Source organism: Mastigoproctus giganteus, chromosome 6, assembly GCF_048544385.1.
Source record: "Mastigoproctus giganteus isolate SK-2022 chromosome 6, ASM4854438v1, whole genome shotgun sequence".
Taxonomy (NCBI): Eukaryota; Metazoa; Arthropoda; class Arachnida; order Uropygi; family Thelyphonidae; genus Mastigoproctus; species Mastigoproctus giganteus.
Genome location: NC_143580.1, coordinates 46,033,208 through 46,058,428, shown reverse-complemented (window position 1 = coordinate 46,058,428; position 25,221 = coordinate 46,033,208). Strand labels below are relative to the sequence as shown.

Below are 25,221 nucleotides of genomic sequence, written 5' to 3'. Positions count from 1 at the left end.
TCTTCATTTTATCGGAGTTCTGACTCCTGTAGGCTTCAGAGTTGATTAACCTGTTGCAATCAATGTTGTGATGATTTATGAGGTGAAGGGATGCATTGGGGAACATTCAGTCCATTTGTTTGAGCCTGGAAAGGTTGGATTTGAATTGCTGGTTTCTTGAATTTTGCCTGTTGGGGGCAGCTATTATATTAGCTAAGTTTGGTGAATCCATGCAGAAGTGATTAACTTTGCAAGAAGCATGACTCCACACTCGTTGATCATCTGTTGCAGAGGCTTTGTTTTCATAAAACTGTTGCCTGGATATTGTATGGGGAAAACGAAGCTTACTACTGAGCCATAAAAGAACCTAATATTCTAGTGCAAGGAATTTCTTGACGGTTACTTGAGGAGCACCAGATCAGATTTCGGAAGCATAGGACAGAATGGGAAAGATGCATCTTTGAACATGCTTAATGACTGTTTTTCTGTCTTGAATCGCTGCTGTTTCTTGTTTGATTAACCATTTTGCTTTTTGAATTTTTTGAGTAACATATAAATAGTGGGCATTAAAGAAGAGATTTTTATCAAAAAGACAACTCCAAGGTCTTTGTGAGCATAAACATTTAGGTTTGGGACATCTGCAATTTTTATTTCTATGTGGTTGGGTTGTTTCTGAAGGGAATAAGTAATTTGAGCAGATTTTCTTGACTCTATAGTCAGATTGAGATCTTTCAGATACTTGATGATTTCACAAATCTATGAATTCGCATCATTTGATAACTTTGCAAATATTATCACTGGCTTTGGAGATTATAAATAACTTTAAATCATCGGCATATGCCAGTAGATTTGGATTTTCTTGTAGAAGTGGTCGAAGAGATGCTGAAAATATAGTACTGGAGAGAACGGCTCCTTGAAGAATGCCTGTTGGGGTTGTGACGAGAATATTGTCAGTACTAGTGGGGAAGAGGAGAAGTCTGCGATTTAGGCTGTATTGAAGATAGAAAATAATCACTGTGTCAACGAGAAAATTATTTTTTAATATTTACAAAGCTTTTTTGAGATCTATGTTGTCGAAAGCTCCTTTGATGTCAAAGTAAAATACATCGCATTGTGCCTTATTTTGAATGCGTACAATGGTGTCAGCTAGGCTTGTTGTGGAGCGCCCTCTAGGACCAAAATGAATGTTGACAGGTGCATTAGTGAAGATTGCATGTTGAAGATATGAGAGCATGATTTTTCAATAATTTTAGTAATTTGTGACGAGACAGCAATTGGTCGATGGTCGGGATGGTTATTACTGCAAGCTTTTTTAGGAATTAGCGTAATCTTGAAAGTTTTCCATTGTCTTGGAAGGAATGGCTGGGAAATGCACCTGGAAATGATATGTACTAACGAATCAATGATGTATACGCTGGAAAATCTAATAATAAAACCAGGTATGCCGCCCTGCTTTAACACTTAACACACACCTAACCTAAACTTGCTGAATTTTAATGAAATGTGGAATGGTTTCACAAATTATCCTTATAGATCCAAATATAAAATTTCATGAAAATTTGTCCAATGGAAGTAGGGTTTGCATGCGGACAGACATAGTGAAGACAATAGATAATAAATGTGATACACATTTCCACATTTATGAAGTGCCTAAAAATATATTAAGTTCTACAGGGCCGCAAAATGAAGGAATATATAGCATAATTTCCTTTATATATATATATATAACTTGCTAACTAATATAATTTTTTGTAACTCTAAACCTACTTATTCAAAAATAATCTCATGCCTCTGTTCCTATTTTTTTTTTTTTTTTTTTTTGTTATTTACAAACGCTTTTTAATTTTAAGTGTACTGTAGTGTACTTTGTGCACTTAGAAGCTTAAATGTCACCAGTGTTCGATTATCCGAATCAAGTCCATTAGTTTGGATATCATGCAATTAAATGCAATGCTGTTCCATCTTTTCAATGCCCAGAGTTTATTTATAGTTTGTAAAAGTGAGGGAAACGTCACAGTTCAGACAAATGCACCACGGTATCTATAATAGATTAAGAAATTTAATTATTTTCAACTTACTGCGGAACCAACAGTTATTTCAGCGGAAATAACGAAGACTATAAATGCGCTGTTTTGCACCTCGAAGAACAACTTTTTGTCCTTTGCATGTCAACCGCTCCAGGGTCCCATCACTAGGTGGACTTGCTGACCCCTTTCCGGAGTGGGATCGACTCGCTGTCCATCACTACAATCTGTAATCTGTTACTACTCTCATCACTTAGTTTTCTAGGGAATGCCTTCTCCAATTCCCAACTTACTATCCATTAAACCCAACCTTCTCCCACTATCACCAGCTCCTTTCACTTACTACTTGGGGACCTAATAAAGAGTCATCGATAGTAGAACCTGGCGTACCTCCACGCGGCTAGGGATGGGAGTCAGGGGGCGCTAGACCTGGTGTCTGGTGTACCCTGGCTGCTATACGTCTGTTGGGTATGGCCAACGTTAGAACATATTCTGTTATTGGCCGGAAGTAACGGCTTGGGCTACAGAGGACTCAGCTGTGAATGGGGAAAACCCTGGAGCCCACAACAATGATACTAGACATCTGAATCTGTCCTATACATGAAAAGGTAACATGGCTCCTGCTTATCCTGAATAAGTAAAATATCAGAATGCATAAATCAGTGACACAATTTCACGGTGCAGCTGCACCGAGACCCTGAGCTCATGGGGCCCAAAAGCAAGTGACTTCGCGGGAGAATAAAAGAAACGTTACACTGGGGTGCAAATACCTTAGAAATAAAAAAAAAAAAAAAAAATATATATATATATATATATATATATATATAATAAAGAGTAACATTTTAACTACTTTCGGTATACGAAAATGATAGACATTCTAATCTTTGTTTGATTTTTCACGAAGTTCTACTGATCCTACAAAAAACAAAAGGAAAACCAACTTTGTTGTTAAACTACATTTGGGGGGTTGCAATCGGTGAGGAATAAATGCGCATCTTTTAAACAGCAGGAAGGGTGACAATGCATCATCGGGCTTTATTTATTTATTTTTTTTAAATCTTCCACCTAAAAAGGTTGTTGGTTTAGCTACTTAAAGACCAATCACCACAGCTGACAAGTGCAAACAGAAGTACCTCGCTATACAGATAGCTGCAATAAAAGAGTGCCGTGTTTTCATAAGATTCTAAACGACAAATTCTCGGTGGACGCCCAGCTGCAGGCACACCGGGACTAGGGAAGGCGTCAGCAAGTTTCCGTCAGTACTCTCGCGGAAGGTTGACAAACTGGGAAGGAGGTCGCTCTTCCGCTACAGATTGGATTTCGAGGTACTTGACGGAAAATATGCCCACCCGCCCATCCCTCCCTAAGTCAATATTTCATGGAGCAACTTACTTGAGTGCCATACGGTCAGAGTCAAATTAATCTGGCTGCTCGACAAACACATCAAGAGACTGCCTAGTAGTACAAATAGCGGTATTTACAGAAGCGCACGCGTCTCTCCACCACCACTAAATACTTTATTTTTGTCCTAAAAGTTTGAGCAACGTTTACTTGACTGTTTATCCTACTTAGAGGTAGGAGGATGTTCACGACACTATTCTTTCTTCATCTATCACAGCCAGAAATACCGGAAGCAGTCATGAATACAATATCGCGAATCTGTTTCAGCTACGAGAACTGCCACTGAGTGGCACATATTTGACGTCATTAATGTATATCTAAAACTATGTATAACAGCACCCGACTGTAGAATATGCTGGGTATATATATATATATATATATATATATATATACCATTAAATGGTATATATAAATATAAAAAAAAATGGTATATATATATACCATTTTTTTTTTTTTTTTTACGGAGAACGGCGATACCTAGAAGAAGTTTTCACAAATCCCCTCTTCCTCACCGTACAGCGAACCCGTCAAAGAAATCTCGTTTCTAAGAATTGAAATAAGATATCCACATTCTATCAGAATTCAATTTTGCAGAGAAGGTTGCAAAAAAACATGACTATTTTTTTTCCAACTAAGCTGGGAGAAAAAAAAATTTAAACAGCTACAACGGCTAATGCAAGTTAAGCAAAATGCAGTATTCATTTATTTAATCAATTTAGTATATATAAAAAGAGGGGGGGGAAAAGAAGAAGAAGAAAATATTGTACTGGAATAAGGAAAGCAGCAGCTAAAACATCACAGGACACGAAGTCAAAAACTCCACATGGCTGCGAAAGACTTCCCTTTAGTGGTTTTAAAGGTACTGCGAAAACGCTAATTCTCGTCTCAGAAGAGACCAACTTCTTTGTATGAGTTTCTTGATTCCGTTACCTCTGCCCAAAACTTGTACAGTATGTATGTTATTAAACCCTTTCTAAGTATAGGTGATCTGTACTAATTTTCCTGGATGAATTTCTAAACCGATACCGATTGAGTTGAAAATGTCTGCAATGAGAATATTTGTAAAGGTAATGGGGCAACAAGTGTCAAGATATGCAAATAATTAATAATTTCAAAGGAATTGTACCTGAGCACATTTAAACCTTAACCTGCGGGCATGCCAGTGGTAAAACGCAGACCGGTTGCTAGATAGTCCACTGGACCGAATAATGGACTATGTCGTTATATTTCGCTAGTGGTCTGTCAACTGCGGTATAGTTGCAAAACGGTCTTGCAGTGGTCTTAGATGTCTGTCTTCATTTGCAAGCGTTGCATGCAGCCGGTCGGGAGCTTCTTGATGCTTTAGCAATCCATGCTGACGGCATCGTTGTTATATGCGTTCGTACGCTTGTACTGTGGTAGGATCACAACTACAAACAACACGCCACTTTGTTTTTTGTCGAAAAGCATGGCATAAATTTTCACGACTCTTTTCTATACTGATGCGCATATCAGAACGCCTAGCCTTAAATGTGCCTTACTTCTATCAATCATATTATAGCTTACTGGTACGTTCGATTCCAGTTCATTTGCATATCTTCATACATACTAACGTAGTAACACATTTCATCAAATTTTCATTTGCCATTCTAGCCGTTGAATGTTATTAGAAAAGAGTCCTCGGGCGTTAAGATTAGACATAAGGAAATATTGCTTCTGATTTCAAAGGGATTATTAAAATAAACGATGATGGAAATTGAAAATATAAATAAATATATATAAAAGAATTTAAATTCACTGACTGAGTAAAATAAAATAAAACAAGATTATATATAATTAAAATAAGATAATCAAATAAAAACATACAAGCACTGTATATAAAATAAAACGAGAAATTTTCGAGGCGGCGAGCCTCTTCAGCTTGATAAGATCAACGACAATGAAACGAATATATATATATTGCAAAGTAAAATCCTACGCATGCACGGATTTTCCATACCAGTATTGCACTCCCTCTGGCGGGTGCGAGATTTTCGGTGATAATAACACCGGTACAGGACTGTTGACCCAGGCCCGGTGCAAGGGATGGGCACCAGGCAGCAGCTGCCCATACGTTGGCTGCACCCTGGTGGCATAATAGCCTGCCACAAACAAAACAACACACATACACTGACACTTTTCAGGCCCATTATGCAGAGTTTCTGCACCATAACAGAGTACAAAGGTGGAGATGGGCTAAGGCCTAGGAGCCACCCCGATATAAGAACACACATGCAAACACACACAGTACCTTGATTACCATTATATAGAATGGATATATACACACATATATATATATATGATAATGTCTATAAAACTGTATATAATCTTGTATATAAATTGTTTATATCATGAGAATGTACATAAAATTGTGTTTCTTGTTTTTTGAGGCGGTCTCCAGGGTTTCCCCTATGTACCGCAGTAGCGTCTGAAGAGCAAATCTACCAAATCCGGCAAGTGTGAATAAGTGTTGGTGTGTAAAGTTTGTGTGTTAGGTTGAATGTTGAGTGCCGGAGCCAGGCAACTTCACAGCGAGAGGGCAGTGAACACCTGGTCCACTGCCCACTGACTCCCATCCCATGCCACGTGGAGGCGTGCCAGGGACAACAAACAGGTAAAGACTCTTAGTGGGATAACAAGAAAACTTGTTATCCCAGGAGAAAAGGAAAGGAAAACATAGGGAGGGGTAAGAGAAATAGAAGACGTTAATCATCAGACTCTGTAATACTGTTGTTATGTCTAGAAGCTATATTGTTGTAAAGTGTATTTAGGGCACCAGGAATTTCCCCATCTCCACATAGTTTACATTGTGTGGTGATACAGTTCACTGTAAAGGCCAGAGATTTAAAAGTGTATGGATCTTGAGGGGTGTGTTGTCGTGTACCGTTGTTCTTCTGGCCATTTAGCCGCCAGACCTCAGCTGAAGCCCAACGTTGCCCCACTTTCGCCCCGTGGAGGCAGACCAGGTTCACCAGTATTTTTTAATAAGTCCTCTGACAGTTCCTGCCACCTAATTTCCTGAGATTTTAGTGGCTAGGACCTAAAAAAAAGTATATAGCGTGCCCGTGTATTTGAACACATACATATTGTATTTTCCTGGTTAGATGAGGGCGCACTGGAGATTTAGTGGCCGAGGAGTTGGGGAAAATAATTTTCGCTATATTGTTAACTTGTCACCTCTCATTGTGGTGTATAACAGTGGCCTCCATAATAGGGTTAATGCGGTCCCAGCATTACGATTAACGTTTGGGCCCGCCGTTGCTATATGGAAGGCCTCTAGCCATGCGAGATGGTGTGTACCTGGAGCATAATCCAGAACTTCAACGTTAGACCGGGGATCATAGTGAAAGTGCAACTCACTCCAGTAGTGTACAGCAATGGCCGAGGCGCCAAAATCAGCTTGTCACATAGCTCCCTCATGCTGAAAAATCCGATCAACTAACCTACGTTTAGATTACCCAATATAACAGCCACCAGAATGCGGACAAGTAATACGATAAACCATTCTTGCACGATGTAGCATGGGTACAACAGATTTCACACTGGTTGTTATTTGGTTTTTAGGAGCATTAGCAACTAAGGCCATATTGCTCCGGGGATATTCGGTGGTCATTCCCTTTCCGCATCCTCCGTATTTGGTAGTCACGGGCTCGAACCCCGGTCTAATCAAGAAGCGTGTGCTACGCACTGCTACTCCTGCCCACTACGGACTCGCCATTTCACACTGGATAACATCGATTGTAACTTCCTGCCAGTAAGCTGTATGCAACCAATACAGAAAAGTCGCAGTACCCTGGTAAGATGTGCAGATACGCCAGGATAGTGGGGAATGTATGCCGAGCAATCGATGAATCAATCCGATCTCTATGGAGACTATTACCTTGCAAATGGAACCGCAATCAGTTATTTATATTTCCAATTTCTAATATAGTATCATAAACCGTTTGAAGTCAGAAGAAGCATATTTCCTTATATTTTTTCCAGTAGAATATTTAACCATTCATAACACCAAGGATAGCATATACTGCTCATTTCCTTGATCAAACGAGCTTTTCTACAAACTGAACGCGTGATTTAAAATCTAAAACTTATTTTCTAACTTATTTAAAACTTATTTTCAGCTGCACTTTACTCCGTATCAGCACATTAGCGAAATTAATAAACTTATTAATTCTTATCTCAGTAATTTCCAATCCACTGATATAATTCTTATATCAGAGGATTTCCAACTGAGATAACTGTTAGGTCATCTTAAAACTGCTACCGCTCGCAACCTTGCCATTATATTCTACTGGTTTATGGATTTTTCCCCCTCCCCGGTAGCAACCCTTACAGATACGGAAGTTAATGTCACGTCATGCAGAAGCAACAATTAAAAGGTAATGGAACAAGTGTAAGTCCTTAACCGGAACTTGCCATCATAGCCGTAAAAACTGATGACGGCATCCCATTAACTTAATTGCAACCGTGTGATCGACCAAACTGTATTAAAATTACCACATGTCCCCCCTCCCCGCCACACACGACATTATCACGGAGACGTCTCGCTGTACGAAACATCCGACTTCCGCACTTTTATTTAGTAGAAACATTTTCAATGATCTAAGGAAAAATAAACATCACTACAAGCGATTTTTACGAATAAATGATGGACACTGTCAAGGTTTTGCGTATGCATATAAACGTACTATGACACAGCGTCGATGCATAGAAAGCCAATTCAATCCCCTGTTACTTTTTGGAAAATTTCAGGTGAGTAAATGTGGGATAGCCAAGCAAAATTTCTGACTGGTGTGAATTGGTACAGTATTCAATGATAAAGTTAGGAGAAAAAGACAACCGTACTAACTGTGGCATTTACCACATAGTCAACGCATTTAACAACTGTAAAATATGGTCAATGATAATCTGTTTTACACTATAAAAATCGTCCTTGAATATCACGTTTGTTCAGGTAGCTTCGAGTTCTGCATCAACAAGGATAAATCGAATATCACTAGAAGAAAGTGTCAACCAGGAATCGATCTTATGATATCAGCTAGAATTTAATGAGCTATTTTAAATACGAAATTAAGAAACCGATGCGTTTACAACTAACTGACATTGTAAATCAGGATATTCGAAGTATGTACAACAATAACAGTTGTATGACAAATCACGATCGCAGAATCCGGCATACCCATGGGTAAAGCATAATGACTACTCAGTATATGGGCGCCTCCGTAGCCAGGTGGGAAGGAGCAGCAGTGCGTAGCACACACTTCTTGATTAGACCGGGGTTCGAGCCCGTCACCACCAAATACGGAGGATGCGGAAAGGTCAGGGAATGACCACCGCATATCCCGGAGCAATATGGCCTTAGTTGCTAATGCTCCTAAAAACCAAAATAATAACAACAACACTCAGTATATGTTTGTCCAAGTACACTATTTGGATCATAACACTAAACGTTAATAACACGCATCCTCAAATATCTTTGAATACAGTTTACTTTTCATAAACATTTATTAACAAATTAAATCAAAAGCCAGTACAGATCTTACCCAGTGGTACGATCTGTACCGCCCGGTCAGACCATCTTTTATTCTTTAATATTGTTTTTTTAATGATTTTTTGAACATAACTTTTTTTATTTGTTTAAAAAACAAAACCGCGCCAATATCTCATCCATCATAAATCTGCATTCAAGCCAAAAAGTATTAGATACCATCCCAAAAGACCAGACACCAGATTATATTCAATAAAGAAAATTTAACGACTTGGCTTGGTTCGTGAAGTTTTCTTTATTTTTCGGATAGCCACACAGCTCAGAAGCAATATAACAGAAATAATGACCAACACAAGAACTTGTTCCTTGGGTTACTTTTTTTTATTTTTTTTATTTTATTTATGAAAAGTCTCCATTTACATATCAAAGTCGACTTAATGACGAACTTGTCAATCAGGATATTCGAAATCCAGCTACTAAGGCTTTGGAAGAAGTTTCAACTAAAGAAGGAATTGTTAACAAATAAACTCTGGTCAACTCTAATTCGTGATGTAAGCAAATACAAATCATCGAGTAAAGCTCTCATCGGTTAATTGCTGAACAATACAATGGTATTTTGGTAAATGACCAATGGAACTTTTATTAGATTATGTATATTTTTTAAAGTATGGTTCATCGGGTAAATCGGATTAAGGTTAGTGCGGACAGGTTTAGTGATGGTAACCCGAAAGAGTTGAATTTGGCTGAACCGCATACTCGAAACACTGTGAATTCAACTTTGCTAAGCTGACAAACCTAACAGCGCCATGTTCGGGTTTCTCCATTTTGGTATTTCAAAAAGATATGGTTCAGAAAAAAATTTCCTGACAGGTGACCTCCCACCTCTAGGAGGAGGAACGTCATCAATGCAGTAACGAATTTTGGAAGCAATTCTAAAATATAGACGCCTTCTGGTTACTCATGCCTGGTACTAGAGGAATACCGCAGGAAGGCGGTCTTTTCGCCACCACTTCTACAGTTCACTGCAGCTCTTGAACCACAACGGGGCTTTGTCTTGTGTGGATGACATAAAACTGAACATAACATCATCTGATCCTAACCAAGCTCCGGCCGTCAATCAACTAGCTAATCAGAAAACACAACTAGAGATATCTAGAATCAATCAGTTTAGAACTAATCACGCTAAATCTGTTCAAATGATCTTTACAAACAAAAGGTTAAGGAACAACATAGAAATCTATATCGCAGGTGAACCTGTACGAAAAGTCATTGCGCATAAAGACTTTGGATTAACGTGGGATGAGGGACGCACATGCCATCAGCATCTCAACGTCACCAAAACAAACAGCTATGCAGCAATGTAATTGCTACGCCCGGCTTCCTCTTCAAGTTGGACTAGATAATCTAGGTCGTCTAAGTCAGTGGTCTCAAACTGGCGGCCAGCAAATACATTTCAATTATGTATTTGTTATAAATATGGTGCTTATATTCACTCTCATTTTGTTAAAAAAAAATTCCGGCCCGTCAGCTGCTTTCAGATCGTGCATTCGGCCCGCATGCAATTTGAGTTTGAGACCACTGGTCTAAGTAACATGCTTCTAGGAAACACAATCCAGCTTGTCAACAGTCTAGCGATTGACCTAGACAAGTTCTGTGAATAAAAAGTATACAGATCGGAAAAATTTCAGAAACCTTCATGTTGATGGAGCTATGAGATCTACTGCCCATTGGAAAAAGCCCAAGAAATCCAGCTACTAAGAAATGTCAAGGTTCGCGCTGATCCATGCTGCACAGACTGTTAAAGCATAGACTATCTAAATTTCTAAAAACATTACTTATTTATGTCAGTTAATTAAGTTATTTGACATTTTTAAAAACGCTGTTTGTAAAAAATTGATTTTGTATGTCTTAAGAGATTGTATATGTAATAAATTGCATGACGGATCGCTCTCCTGGCTGAATGGCCGTGTAAGGGATGCAGACCATATTTATTGGTTCAATAAACTGATTTTAATAATAATAATAATAATCTTATTATTATTGACTGAGTACACTCGCAGACAGGACCAGATAGCCAGTATAATACATCAGAAGATATCAAGGAAATACCAGTTGATCAAAGAACATCTACCGTATAACAAGTACAAACCCCACGCAGTACTAGAGACTCCAACCCACAAGCTGTACTGGGACCGCGCCATAATAACGGACAAGGCAATCCCACACAACAGACCAGACATAATCCTTGTCGACAGGAAGGAAAAGGCTACCTATTTGATTGACATAGCGGTGCCCAACACTGGCATCCTTCAGAAAACCCATGAGGAGAACATCAGGAAGTACATGAACCTAAAACTGAAGATCAAAGAAGTGTGGCATACGCAACAAGTAACGACCATCCCGATCATCAACCACCGATTTGGTGCCAAAGATCCTACATAACTTAGCAGCATTAGGTCTCCCAGAGAACACCTACAAAGAACTCCAGAAAGTCACAATCCTGAACGCCTTTAGAGTAGTCAGAGAGTTCCTCGACCAACAGTAACACCAGACAACACCACCCTGTGTACTTGGTAGCAATACCCGTAACAGAGTGGAATCCCCAATCAGGGAGAAATAATATAAGAGCAATAATAATAATAATAAAATACATGGATGCAACCGTTGAATAACAGTTACCAAATTTATTATTGTCCAAATAGTTATCCAAATAACTATTCGGACCTATACCATCCCAAAAGGCGAGACACCAATCAAAAATCACTGGGGATCATTTATACCTACTTTGACTTTCACAAGCCTGATACTAGAACTTCAGAAATGTGCCCTTCACCACACATCAAAAATAAAGAAAGACTGTTTCACATGTCGGACATAGCGTCTTTCTGAAGACTGTTCATAACAAGTAACCGTCTTTCGAAAAGTGACATCGCAACTACCTATTATCTATTAAGCACACTATATACTTTATTATTCCCATCTCTTTCTATTTACGGAAGGTATCTGAAGAAATACGGACTATTCTTTAGTGAACCCTTGATGAGTAGTAATAAATAAAGCAAGCATGACGCATTTCCTTAATCGAACCTTCGAATATAAAGGGTGGATCACTTTATTAGAAGAAACTCATAACCGAGCAAACATCGACAGTTTTCATGACGAGAAAACACAATAAATCACTTTTCAAGCTCTGACACGCTGAGAAGTGTACGTGTGCTGAATAATTGGCAAAGTTATTCATTCTCACCAACTCGGAATGGCCATAACATCTTCCGATCAGTTATATAAAGCTGAGAGAGAGAGAGAGAGAGAGAGAGAGAGAGAGAGAGAGAGAGAGAGAGAGAGAGAGAGAGAGAACACGCGCGATGATTCGTTAAATTACATAATAAGTATTGCGTTTTTTTTTTAATGAAAGTCTCAAGCAAGAGGCAAGAGAGGTATTAGAACCTATAGTACTTAAAGTACCGTGCATAGGTTAAAGGTTGAGAAGATGAAAGAAGATACTTGTTGACATTAGATTAGAATTTCTGTATGTTGTAATTTTCGGGAAATATATATGAAGGTTGTTCCAAAAAATGGTAGTTGAATAAATAAATGACGAAGAAGAAAAGTTGGTTCTGGGAGTTTGAACTTGGACAGTAAAAGGATGCTGACTAGTCGCGGCAAGTGTTCGGACTGGTTTGGAAACAGAGCGAGGATTATTATAGATTCCAATTCAAAAGAACAGTGCCCATGGAAATATCTACAGAAAAGGCATGCCAGCAGAAACAGAAAGTTTATGAGACAGCGAGTGGAGAGACTTTGTTAGAGATTTTGTTAGTCATTCATTACCCTAACTGCCCTCTTTTGAATGGAATCTAGAACCCTGAGAGCGGTTTTGGGTCACCGCCCTAGGTGTGAGAACAATATTCCATGGTAGGGCGAATTTGCCATTTATGCAAAGTGAACAGCTGTTTGGAAGAAAAGTAACGCCGAGAGCGAAAGAGAAAATCGGGTTTTTTAGATGCAGTGGAAGAAATATTTGTAATGTGCTTATGCGAAGAGAGATATTAGAAGTCAAGGTAACCTCTAATAGAGATATGTGGTATTGTCTAGAAATCGGAGTATCACCGAAGATAAGCGTAGGAGCAGAATCCTTTTTGTGAGATATAAGACAGGACTGAGTTTTAGACGGAATGAAATTAAATAAGTTATCTTTTTCTCCACTGGAGAATTACCTGGAGATAAGCATTTAAGGAATTGGTAGTGGATATTCAATAAGTTGAAGGCTGTTTGTGGAGGAAAGGTTTCTCAAACTGGAAGGTGGAATGCAATGTGCTGTCATCAGCAAAACAAACAACTTATGTCACGTTCAAGTAACGACAGTAACAGAAAAAAATATATATATCAGTGAAAAATTTTATATGTATGCTTGATGCAATGCTCATAACAGCAACAATGCTAGGGGTTTAACATAGAAAGGAATTAATTACATCGCGTTTCCACCACTTTAAATCGAAAATCAGATCTATATACAATACTATAGTGCAAAAGGCAACGCATTTTCAGATTTTACAATACACAAAAAAAACCTTACGTATATCTTAAAATTTTACGTAGTATTTTTTTGGCATCTTACTAAAGGATAACTTAACGGGTTTTGTCTTAGTAACTTAATCTTTTAAAAAAAAATCTCGATTTTAATGTAATTTCACATTTTTCTGCAAACAAAAAAAAAAAAAAAAAAAGAGAAAAAAAATTAGGTTACTGCAAAAAGAGGATTCGCTGTCGCCAGGAGAGTTGGCAACTGTACTAATTCTCCGAACGAGGACATACTGCCTGAAGTAGTCGGATTTGGAATATATGAAACATGAACTAAAGCAATAAGTATAAAATCAACTTTCATGCTTAGCGATTTCCAAAGAGGAGTCGCTAAGCTCAAAGGATGCTATATTAACAATCAACAGGTTCAAGCCATTGCAACACACCTGTAATACCCTACAACAGTCATGGCTGATGTAAATCACCAAATGGAAAGGTCATGATACTACTATAACTGGGAATTGTTTGAGCAGACAGCAGGAACTGACGGTAAAAGACCGGAGGGTGCTCAAAAGAGCGGCAAACAGATTCTGTCAGTCCTCATCAATAATTCCAAGCAGGCGTTAAACGAAGCCGGGAACTGATACTGGTATAAGGGCGATACGTAGGGAGCTGCAGAATACAAAGCAAACGACATAGTAGCAATGAACAGTGTTGATAGCCCTGTGCACAAACCATCATAATCCGTCCGTGATAATTGGAAAGCTGTGTTTAGGCTAATTACCAAAGTGAGCTGTCCAAATTGTGAGGGATGGCGTGCTGTCGCCATCCGAGGCTGGGACCAGTGGTCGTCATCGCTGCTGGTCGTCAAATGCTGGTACAACAAAACATTGATATTTTGGACAATTTCGCTCTTCTTACATTGTAGCGGCAGTATAGGGGGAGGGTCCTTTTTTGTTTCAGCATTGCATCATGTCGTACCAGAGCATGTAGTGACTTGGTTTGAAAACATGGGTGTGCAAAAGCATTACTGGCCTACCGAGGCCCCCACCTTAACCTCATTGAAGAAATCTGTGATTTGAATAAGCAAACCTGTAGGGTCAAGTTGCCCGCAATCAGCAACTGAAATGACCACTATACTGAAGGAGGAACACACACCAAATTACCACCTTCCTGTTAGCAAAAAGTATAAAAACTTCTCTGAAACATGCAGGTGTTCGGTTACTTTTGGCATCATAGCTGACACTCTACAACATAAACCAAGTCATCAATGAGCTACACCTACGGACTGTAAGTTACCAATATTTCTGAAATCCCTACAATTTTCTGAAACTCTTCTATACGGGCAACATTTCTCTGACATTTTTCTTCATTCCAATATTTAATAACAGATTCGAGGACGTCTAGAAGATCCAATGTGCTTTTATTATTTATAATGTTGATAATATATACTACTGTCCTCTATAAAAACATTTTTCCTCAAAGTATCTTATTTTTAGCGAAGCACACATTATATCAAAAAAGGCGGTTTTCTCCTTTCACATTTTACGTTGCACACAGCATGAAATGTGCTTTGTTAAGATTTCGTTGTAAGCAGCCAGTCACTCCCAAGAGAAAAATAAAGGTTTCCTGGCAATGACAAGAAAAGATATTAAGGTAATAAACAAAAATTTATTGGGTTAATAATGACATATCATTTTCTATGTCAACAAACGACTGGGGAAAAAAAGGAGAGAGGGACTTCCAATGATTGAACAAGGCAAACACTTTTTTTTTTTTTTTTAAAGTAATAAACCAATAAAAAATAAAGTAAAAGGGAAGTTTGGGCATTAAAACCATTCGGAAATTTAATATATCCAATTATTTTTTAGCATCCTTTAATTATTAATAGGATTACAGAAGCCTCTTGAGAAATGTCAGCTATGTAAGAATAAATAATAATAAATTAATGAAAAAATACTTAAAGATCAACAAAATTCTTAGTAGTGCCTTAGTCTATCTCAATAAGGTGTCAAAATTTCGAAAACTCAGAAGAGAGGAGGGAGGTTTATTTTCTTAGATAGGGAGGAGAAATCATCCAAATACAGTACACGAACCAGTTATTCCCACTAAACAGTAAGCAGTGCATTGTGATTTGGAAACAGTAAAGGATGTGAAATACTTATAGGGCATCGGAACATCTCTGAAGTTAGCAACAAGTAAATAAAATTTGAAAGAATATTAGTGCTGTCACAGACCCGGGTTTTGCAATCTTTTTTTGACCGCGGAACTCTTCTGCAAATCTCATTTATCCACGGAATTATTAAATCGACCACGTCCAGTTCAAATTTGAAGGCGGGTTGCGTGGATCGCGTCTTCAAATCTAAATCTTTCGCAGAACCCTAATGTCTTTAACTTTAATAATTAACAAAAATTAAAAACAGCACGTGCACAAATTAAATTAGATGACTCTCATCAACCGGTGCAATACCATCACTTTGCTTACTGGAAGCTTGAAGTGGTGGAACCCATGTTTAATCTCCAGAGCTAAGTTCCAGTCAACCCTCCCCATCTCTTCCATCATGCAGTATGACGGATGTCTTTTGAGGTTATGATGGACATCATGGCGAGATCGTCTTCCTTACATTCGAGGATACAGCTCTAAAACGATGTTCGCAGGCCAGCCGCTAGTTAGTACACAGGACTGAAACTATTGGTAACTTTTTAGGAGGCTTCCGGATCAGCTAGTGTATAATTTTGCTACCTCTACTCTGCCAGATAGTGAATGGAGGGAATCCGAGTGGTGTGTATGTGGGGGGCATTGTCGAGGCCACGTTATGTCAAGGATCTGATTATATTCTTACCATGTGTACGCCATATCCAAAAATTTCATTACTTCATGCAGCATGTCCCACCCACTTTTTCTTACTATTGAATACACCATGAATTGTCAAACTAATTGATTAACTTTATCTGCGACAAGATCGATCTAAACCTCCCAAACACTTCCTAGTTCATTTCACATATATACGTGGTCGGTCTCAAATCTAATCTAATCTCAACGGTGTCCATTTCCACTTGCAGGCTGCCAAAACCCCATGCACTTTTTTTGATAGTATCTGAGTTATCGGTTGATTCAACTACTGCTCATCTCATTTCCCCAAATTATTCGCTGAATGATTCCTTTTGCCTCAAAGGTGGTACTTGTGCTAATGTCCGTTCCGATATTCCCTGTCAGAGACTTGGTAATTTGGAATCTCTTCTTTTCGATCTTTGCTGGCTTAAAATCTCTCTACCTCATTCTATCAAATTCATCTACTGTCTCTACCGTTATCCCAACTCCACTAATCACTTGGAGCTCTTTGACTTCCTCTATTTGTAACTTGACTTTCTCCAATTCAATTTTCCTAACAGTGAGGTAATTTTCCTTGGTGATTTTAATGTCACAACTCCAGCTGGCTTCCGTTTTATAGTAACACCGACACATCTGGTCGAGATGCTAAGGCTTTTGCAATTACTAATGACCTTGCACAAATTGTTCATTTACCTACAAGAATACCGGACAAACCTAACCATACAGCCAATATTTTTGATCTTTTTCTCACAAACAACTCTTCTAAGTACACAGTGGAAGTGAGTAGTTCTTTAGGCACCTCAGATCACAACTTGGCGATTGTCTCTTCTCCAATGGAGCCTTTACCTCATGGCTATTCCCAACCACGTGTTGTTTGGCATTACAAGAATGCAAAATAGGATGACCTGCGAGATTTCTTTTCTTCTTTTCCATGGTCGGATTACTGTTTCAAAACTTCTGATGCTAACATTTGCTCAGATCGTGTCAGTGAAATTATTCTTGTAGGAATGGAACCCTTTATTCCACTGATTTTTTTTACTTATTTTACTGATTTTTTTATTATTATTATTATTATTTCATCGCCTGTAAATTTTTTTTTTCGAAACTACGGACCACCACGACTACTGGTGAATTACGATCTAAGACTAATGCTGTCAACAGGGAATGAACACTGTCTTTTTTAGCTTCCCAAAAAAAAAAATGTTTTTTATTGCTCCTACCTACAATACATTCTGCTATGTTTCTTCGCTTTCAAATGTTTATCTCATGCCATCTTTCAGCTATGTGACACCCGCAAACTGAATCGGCACTTTGTGCAGAAAACGCTCGCTATTCATTGATTAAATCATGCAAAAAACTCAAAGGACAAAATTTAACAAAAATTGTAGTATTTCTTTGCCGTCCTCTTGACAGACTATTAAATTTCTTGAAAAACAAATACACACCTCGTTACAAAGTAAATAAAACTGAATACGATGCAGTTAACGGTGACGCAACTAAAAGTCATCACTGAATACTTTAAAACTAATTATTTTTCGAATGCAAACACATCTAATCGTATGACTTCGCTGCTTAAGATAAAATTATAACATTTTTTTTTTTTCAACGCTTTTAGAGCAGTTAATTCAGTGAACTAAAAACAACTGTAAATTTATAGCCCAAAAAAAAAAAAAAAAAAAAAGTAATGGCAGAACATCTTACGCAATAAAACTGTCATGAAAAAAAAATATCTAAACACGTTTTCGATATATCACGACGTTTGAACTTCCAAGAAAATTATTTACTCATATTTAACATAATAAATAAATAATTGCACATCTCAACAACGCAGCACTAGGTCTTCATATTTCAACCAGAAAAAAACTATGGGTGTTTTCTGCTGAAATATGAAGAAAGTTATATTTCCTCAAGTTCACGAAGGGTCTTTGGTTTCTTTCCGGCAGCTGCAGATTCCACACGATGCCAACAGTTCTCTATAGGATTCAGGTCCGGGCTGTTTCCTGGCCAGCTAAGAGTTCTAATGGACCGTTCTTCCAACTATTTTTTTATCTGTAACAAATGTAAACACATTGCTGTCGAACCTCTAGTGCAGAAATGAAGCTAAAGCAACTACAGAAGTGCACTTTTCGCCCAATGACAGGAGCAGAGTCGTCCTGAAAGATGCAGTTACTTGGCATGTTGAAATGGTCTCTAATGGTTGACATCAATTTGCCTTCCAATATAGCCAGGTATCCATTGGCATTTACAGAACCTTTTATAAACTGCATGTGATACGAAATGCACCCCCATATCATTTGGCTGGTAGGGAATTTCACTGTAGACACACCATACAGTCTGGATGGTATTCTTCACCACGTCTACGGCGTGTCTCCCATCAGAGCCATGCAGGTTAATTTCTTCTCATCCCAGAAAATAACTGACTTCCATTGCTCGGAGGTCCATTCGACATGCTCCTTACACCAAATTAATCGGGCCTTTTTCATTTTTTGTCTGAGGAGGGGCTTCTTCTTAGGACGACGGGCTACAAGTCCATTTTTGAAGAGGTGTCTTCTGACTGTTACTGCACTTGCTACCACTCCTTTATGTTCTTCCCATTCTCTTTTCGGCTCAGACAAAGAAACTTTACGGTTTTTAAGGCATAAGCGCTTCAAAACGCGGTCCTGTTTTAGCGTAGAGACTCGTTTGCGTCCGGTTCCTTTTTTCGTATCAGCAGAACCAGTATTCTTGAGTTTGGAAAGAAATCTACTCACTGTCGACTGATTACAAGACACACTATAAGCAATATGACGGGAAGAACATCGTTCCTCAAGTAAAGCAACAATAGCACTCTTTCTTCGTGGCGTCAACTGCACGTAACTCGCCATCCTGACACAAGCAAGGAACGACTGCAACCCTTGCAGAGCGTACTTATAAAGCTGAAAGTAACAGCTGATGCAATATTACGTCCTCAACTACGCGTGTCAATCTTATCTGATGCAATCTGTAAGAAATATTGCCTTATACTTAAGTTATTCGGACGACAATTACAATTTTAAGGGGTGATGCACTTTCTTTGAACATCAGTGTATGCATAATACACCTAATGTCTTCATAATTCCCGTCCGTATGTAATAACTGAAGTCACAATAGACAGGTTTTCATAAAATCTTATGTTTAAGCCTTTTAGAAAGATTTAAAGAGCCATTCTCAATTTCATTAAAATAGCATCAATAGCAAGCTAGAAATTCGACAATTATTATTTCTTTGTCTGTCTCCGCCGAATAACCACAACTCGCCTCCCAATGAATGGATTTTCATTAAATTTTATATTTCGCTCTGTTAGAGCGATATGTAGATCCTTTCCCGAATTTCATTAAACTCGGACCAATAGAAATCCAGCAATTATATTTATTTATTATCTCATTTATTCATTTTTCTCCATACATATCACATAGGCTATCCGCGTACCGTATACTGTAGATTGAAGGCACTGGATATATTATTTACCATGTGCTTGTCGGAAGAATGAATGGGCAATGTGCTGGATGCACAGCAACGCATTTTTCTCAGTTCGCGCATAAAAGTCGTTGCTTCTTGCTCATTTTTCCCTATAAATCATGAATTATTACTATTTGCCTCCTGAAATGTAATACGCATAAAATCAGCACAACGGTTATTCTGTTGTACAATGATGTACAACAGAATAACATAACCCAATTTATACTAGGGAACAATATTCCCTCTAATTTTTCCTATAGCTGCGCTGTGAAGAATTGCACCTGAGTAAAAAAAATTCAGACAAGATTAAATATGTGCAATATTTTTACAAATTGTTTTAATTGTAAGTAGGGACATACATAATAATAAAAAAAAAATTAACAATAAATTTACACTTTACAATTATTTATTTTTCTTGAAATTTTTCTCTTCTGTTCTTTGTAGAAGTCCATACTTTGTAGACATCTACATTTATTATTGCACCATTAGCTAAATGCAATTTGATTCTCATAAGGTCACTTAAATGATCTTCATGTATTCTATTTCGTTTTTTTGTTTTAATTGAATTCATAGTGCTAAATCCTCGCTCGCAGTCTGCACTTGATGCTTGAAATGTTCCCATAATATCTTAGAGAATGGATATGTTACAAAACTCTAAATTTGTAAGTACGATATTTAAAGTGTCATTGAATGTTTTAAATGTTCCAGTTTTAGTTTTTTCGGCAATTATAAATTTTAATTCCGAATATTCTTCTGATATTTTATAAATAACATCACTTTCGTTATTTGTAATAAATCGTGAATAGTTTTTTGCAAGGCGTATCACATTAAGTTTCCCAAAGTCAAAACTATTGCTTTCGTTTGTGATAGCATTAATATCAAATACTTTCCATTCGTTTAATTCATCATCAGGAAATCTGTTATCTAAGTGATCACATACACGTTTGATAAACCGAATTATAGCTGAAGTGTCAACATCACTTTGAATTTTTGATACTTCTTCTTTCACATTTTCACTCCAGAAAATATATTTTCCAAGATATTGGCTTCTTAATTTATTTATTTTAGCTTTAACATATTGATGTGCATCAATAATGTTTAGACAACTTTTTTGTAGATATTTGAAAAGCGATGCAAGCTCTACTAATGCAACATTACAATTAATGATGCATCATTGCAATTACAATTAATGCCACATGATATTGTGAATTTGTCAAAATTTGTAAACAGTAGTTACTAATAGGGTAATTACATTCGTTAACCTGCTCATTGCAATATTCGATTAATATTTCATAATTTTTTACTAAAGCATCAACTGCAAAATGTCTGGATAACCATCAGACTTCATTTAATGGTCCAAAAGTTACAGCATCGTGTTCTGTAACCTGGGCTAGTTCTTCTAATTTTCATTTTTTTATGCTAGACCTGCTAAACATTGTGTATACAGTTCTAAGCAACGTCTCTATATCTTGCATAATAGATACATTTTTCCATGCGTTGTGCAATTCTAAATATTCTCGGTGCGCAACACAATGTTGTTCAGATAGATGTAATATTTCCTTTTTGAGAATTGCTGCTACTCCATTTTTTCCTTCCAAGCATAACGCCTGCTCCATCTGACGTGAACATTACCATCTTTTGAATATCAAGATTATATTCGTGGTACAAAAATTTTATTTTTTCTAAAATGGACATACTGTCAACAGTTTGTAAACTTCGAAATACCTCCAAATACTGTTTTGTACTGAAATATCAGTATTTTCGTCTACAATTAACGTGTGGAACGCAGATTCTCTTATTTCGTTCAGGATATTTTTTATGAGAACAGAATTTATACATTCAACAAATTCAAATGAATAATTTTTGCTTCTCCAATTTTTAGGTATATCTATAAATTTTTCCATGTGTTCATGAATGTCTTGTACAGAGTTCATTGATGCATTCATTTTTATGGCTAATATCACATCATTAATTAAAACCTTAACCATATCAAAATTTGATTTCAATCGTTCACTTCTTTCCTTTTTTATGTTACGTACTTCTACAGTTTCCGTCAAAATACTTAAAATTCCACCTTTTTTCAGATTACGTAACTTGGTAACTGCGTCTATATGTATCTTCTGACTTAGATGCCGTTTTAAATAATCTAGTTTCCATTCTTCCCATTTTCTTCCTGTACTAAATACTCCTGCGAATTTTGCTTCTGCACAAAATGTATACAAGACGACACCATTTTCTTCATTGTATTGAAAAATATCTGCTAGTTTTAGGCTTTGCTTTTTGTTTGATTATGGAATTTCAGCATCAATTTGTTTTAAAAGCCAATCCTTTTTAAATGTTTTGGAAGGCTTTGTTTTATTTACAGTATTTACGTCTTCAATTTTCCTTTTGGACATTTTTTTATCTGAAACATTTCAAAATTGAACGATTTTATTAAGTAATACTAAACATTTTTGGTTGTACATAAAAAAAAAAAAAAAATCCGGATCAGTAGATCCGCCGATTTTTCCACCCACATATTAATATGTAAAAAACTCGACTTTGAAAATTTTCACGATCACAATACATTCCTTATACACTCTACCCCCACACATATTGTGTATGTGTGTGGTTGAGTGGACGGAATTTAAAAATGCTGACCTTCCCTATTATATGGTATTTATAACAAGAAACTCACCTTAAAAACATACAATATAAATTACAACCGCTACAGTCCTTTATATATTCGTAATGTAATATATATTTTTTTCATATAAATTTTTTTCATATAAATAAAAAAATATATTTTTTTCATATAAATAAAAAGCAACACAACTATGCACTATGTATTTGTAAATAAAAGATGTGGGAACATGTCATGCAATAGCGAATCTTATGGCATGAGCTATCCCCCTTCCTATATCCATTCTTCCACTAACACTCCTGTCGGCTGTGTACGCAGAAGTAAAAGCACCGGTGCAACTTCATAGAAATCAGTGCGCGGTCGCGCACGCGCGCAGCTTAGAGGGAACAGTGCTAGGGAAGGCCCCCAACCTTAGACATCAAGTGGCTCAATGTGACGAACACCAGTTGTGCGGACAACAGTTAACACCCAGACATCAAGTGGCCCAATGTGATTCAACCCCTTCCTTCTACTGTTAATATAAGCGCAGAAGTCTTTGCTGTTTTTCTTTGTATTCTTTGCCAGAGATTTCTCTAGCTTGCCTAACTTCCCTTGTGACTTGATTACAGACTAATTTATATCTACCATAGGCTTCTGTATCACCTGATAATTTACATGCATTCCATGCACTTTCCTTCTCTGCCACATGTCTCAATAGTTCATTTGACATCCATTTAAGTCCAAGCATTGAATAGTATTTCTTTGTTGGTATGAAAAGCCTAGTAGCTTCTTTGACTGCTTCCTGAATACTACCCATTTAGAATTTACTTTGGTAACATCATCAGTTGGTCTCACTGCCACAATTTAAAACCTATCTGAGACCTCTAGGTCACCCTTACGAAAGCAAAAGCCTTTCCCTTTACCATTGACAGTAGTTATGTATATAATTAAATTCCACATTAGTACACCGGGATCGCTGCCGTGCACTGGGTCTTTTATCTGCTGATTGATTCTTAATGCATGAAGTATCACTGCTAATAACCAGATAAAGAGTACTGCTTCACCTTGTTGCTTCTCTAATATGCTGCTGCACAAAACAGTCATCCAAGAAATCCACAAAAGTTGCTAGTGTGTGAGTGACCGCCCCACAAATTCCAGCCAACACCTGTAAAGTTAAAATTCCCCATTATGAGGCATTCTGATTTGCTGGCCCACTCCATTTCTCTGTATAGCGGTTTGTTATACTCATCACAGTTATTAGACCTACAACGCACTGCTACTCTCGATTTTGTTTTCCCAGTGCTTACACCACACCAAACTGACCCAATATTGCACCCGTCATCCAAATCAACTGGATACATTGCCTTAGATTTAATAGTCTTCTTAGCTAAGAGCACATAACCCCTCCATCTCTCCTGTCCTTCCTGTATACATTGTCTTCCCCATATTCAAATTCAGCATCACTTATGTCTGAGTGATACTATGTCTCCGCTATTACTACAATCTCTGCCTTTGATGACTTAATCAGTATTTCATAAAATCAAGTTCATTTACAGTGCTCCTAGTATTAGTGTAAATGCAAGTATATACGCACGTATTCATACTCTTAGTTACCCTAACACAACCCATGTATTCATTTGTTCCATTATGACCCAACAGCAGAGCCTGAAATCTCAGGCACCTTGCTTTCCAGGCTGCTGCAGGTACCAATAGTAGCAATGCAAGAATTACTTTCACTTCTGCCTGCGGCTCTAGTTACACTATCAGTCTGTGTATCTCCCCAAGCTAGCAGTTTTCCAACCCACCTATCGCTGCCTCGATACATCAGCAAATACTCTTGGGCCCCTTCTATTCAAGTGTATCCCATCCCTGTATAAAACAGTCCGCTGTTAACAAGCACAGACCACGCTGATAAAAATTCTACCTCATGAGCCGTGCACGTTCTCTGTAGGGCAGAACTGATTCACAAGGCTCTCAACATATACTCCCTCCTATTATGTCTAGGCAGAATTGCAAAAGGCACAAACCTCAATTTATTAATAGGGAATGCAGAATAAATATCAGTACCGGATTTGCTTGCTATATTTCTGATAAAACTATTAGTCGAGAGAGTTCGGAACATAGAGGCCTACATTACATAGTTTAGATAACAAATCATTAATGAACAGAAATTTAAAAATTAACTTGCAGCATTTCGGAGATGCGAAACCTCCTCATTCACAGATACAAGCAGTCCAAGTTAACAAGACATTACGTGTTCAAGATTACAACTGCTGGTTTAACTCTATGGCTAGATATATGCAAGTACAGCAACCCACACAAAGCACAGTCGAACTATGCCCCATTAGGGATTTCTCGCTAATGAAACAGAGGATTCTCTACTAATCACATTACTGTCCCAGTGACGCCATTAACTCAGGTTCAAAGTTCTCCCATTGTGTCAGTTCCGGGGTACCCTATAACAACGTAGCACGACGTTTAATAAAAGTGTTAATGACTTTATTAGAGATTAATGATTAGAGAAAATAAACAATTCAAATAACTGTGTGGCGTCGGGAAAAAGCAAATATTATACATTGGCACTGAAACAAAATAATACACATGAATTATACAAACCGTTGGTATATGCACAACGGACAGTGTGTGAAATTGTGCATATTTATAATGCCGGAAAGATAGCTTCAAACTGAAACATGAAAACAGCGGTCTGGAAGGTAATTGATAGCCCAGTTCCCAGAGTGTAGGAGGCCCCCTCCCCCATTGGGGAGTACTTGTTTTCTTTTTGTTTTGTTTTGTGGGAGCGTTGTTTTTATGAAGCACTTTTTTTTTTTTTAAACAGGTATCCAAGCTAAAATTAGAAGAGTATATTAACTTCTAG

The 25,221-nt window shown here is 37.6% G+C and overlaps 1 protein-coding gene across 11 annotated transcripts in view; it reads right to left on the bottom strand.

Moving 5' to 3' along the window:
* Positions 1-25,221, bottom strand: part of LOC150084219 (MAGUK scaffold protein DLG1-like) — an 855,099-nt gene that overhangs the window by 223,327 nt on the left and 606,551 nt on the right. The window lies entirely within an intron of this gene.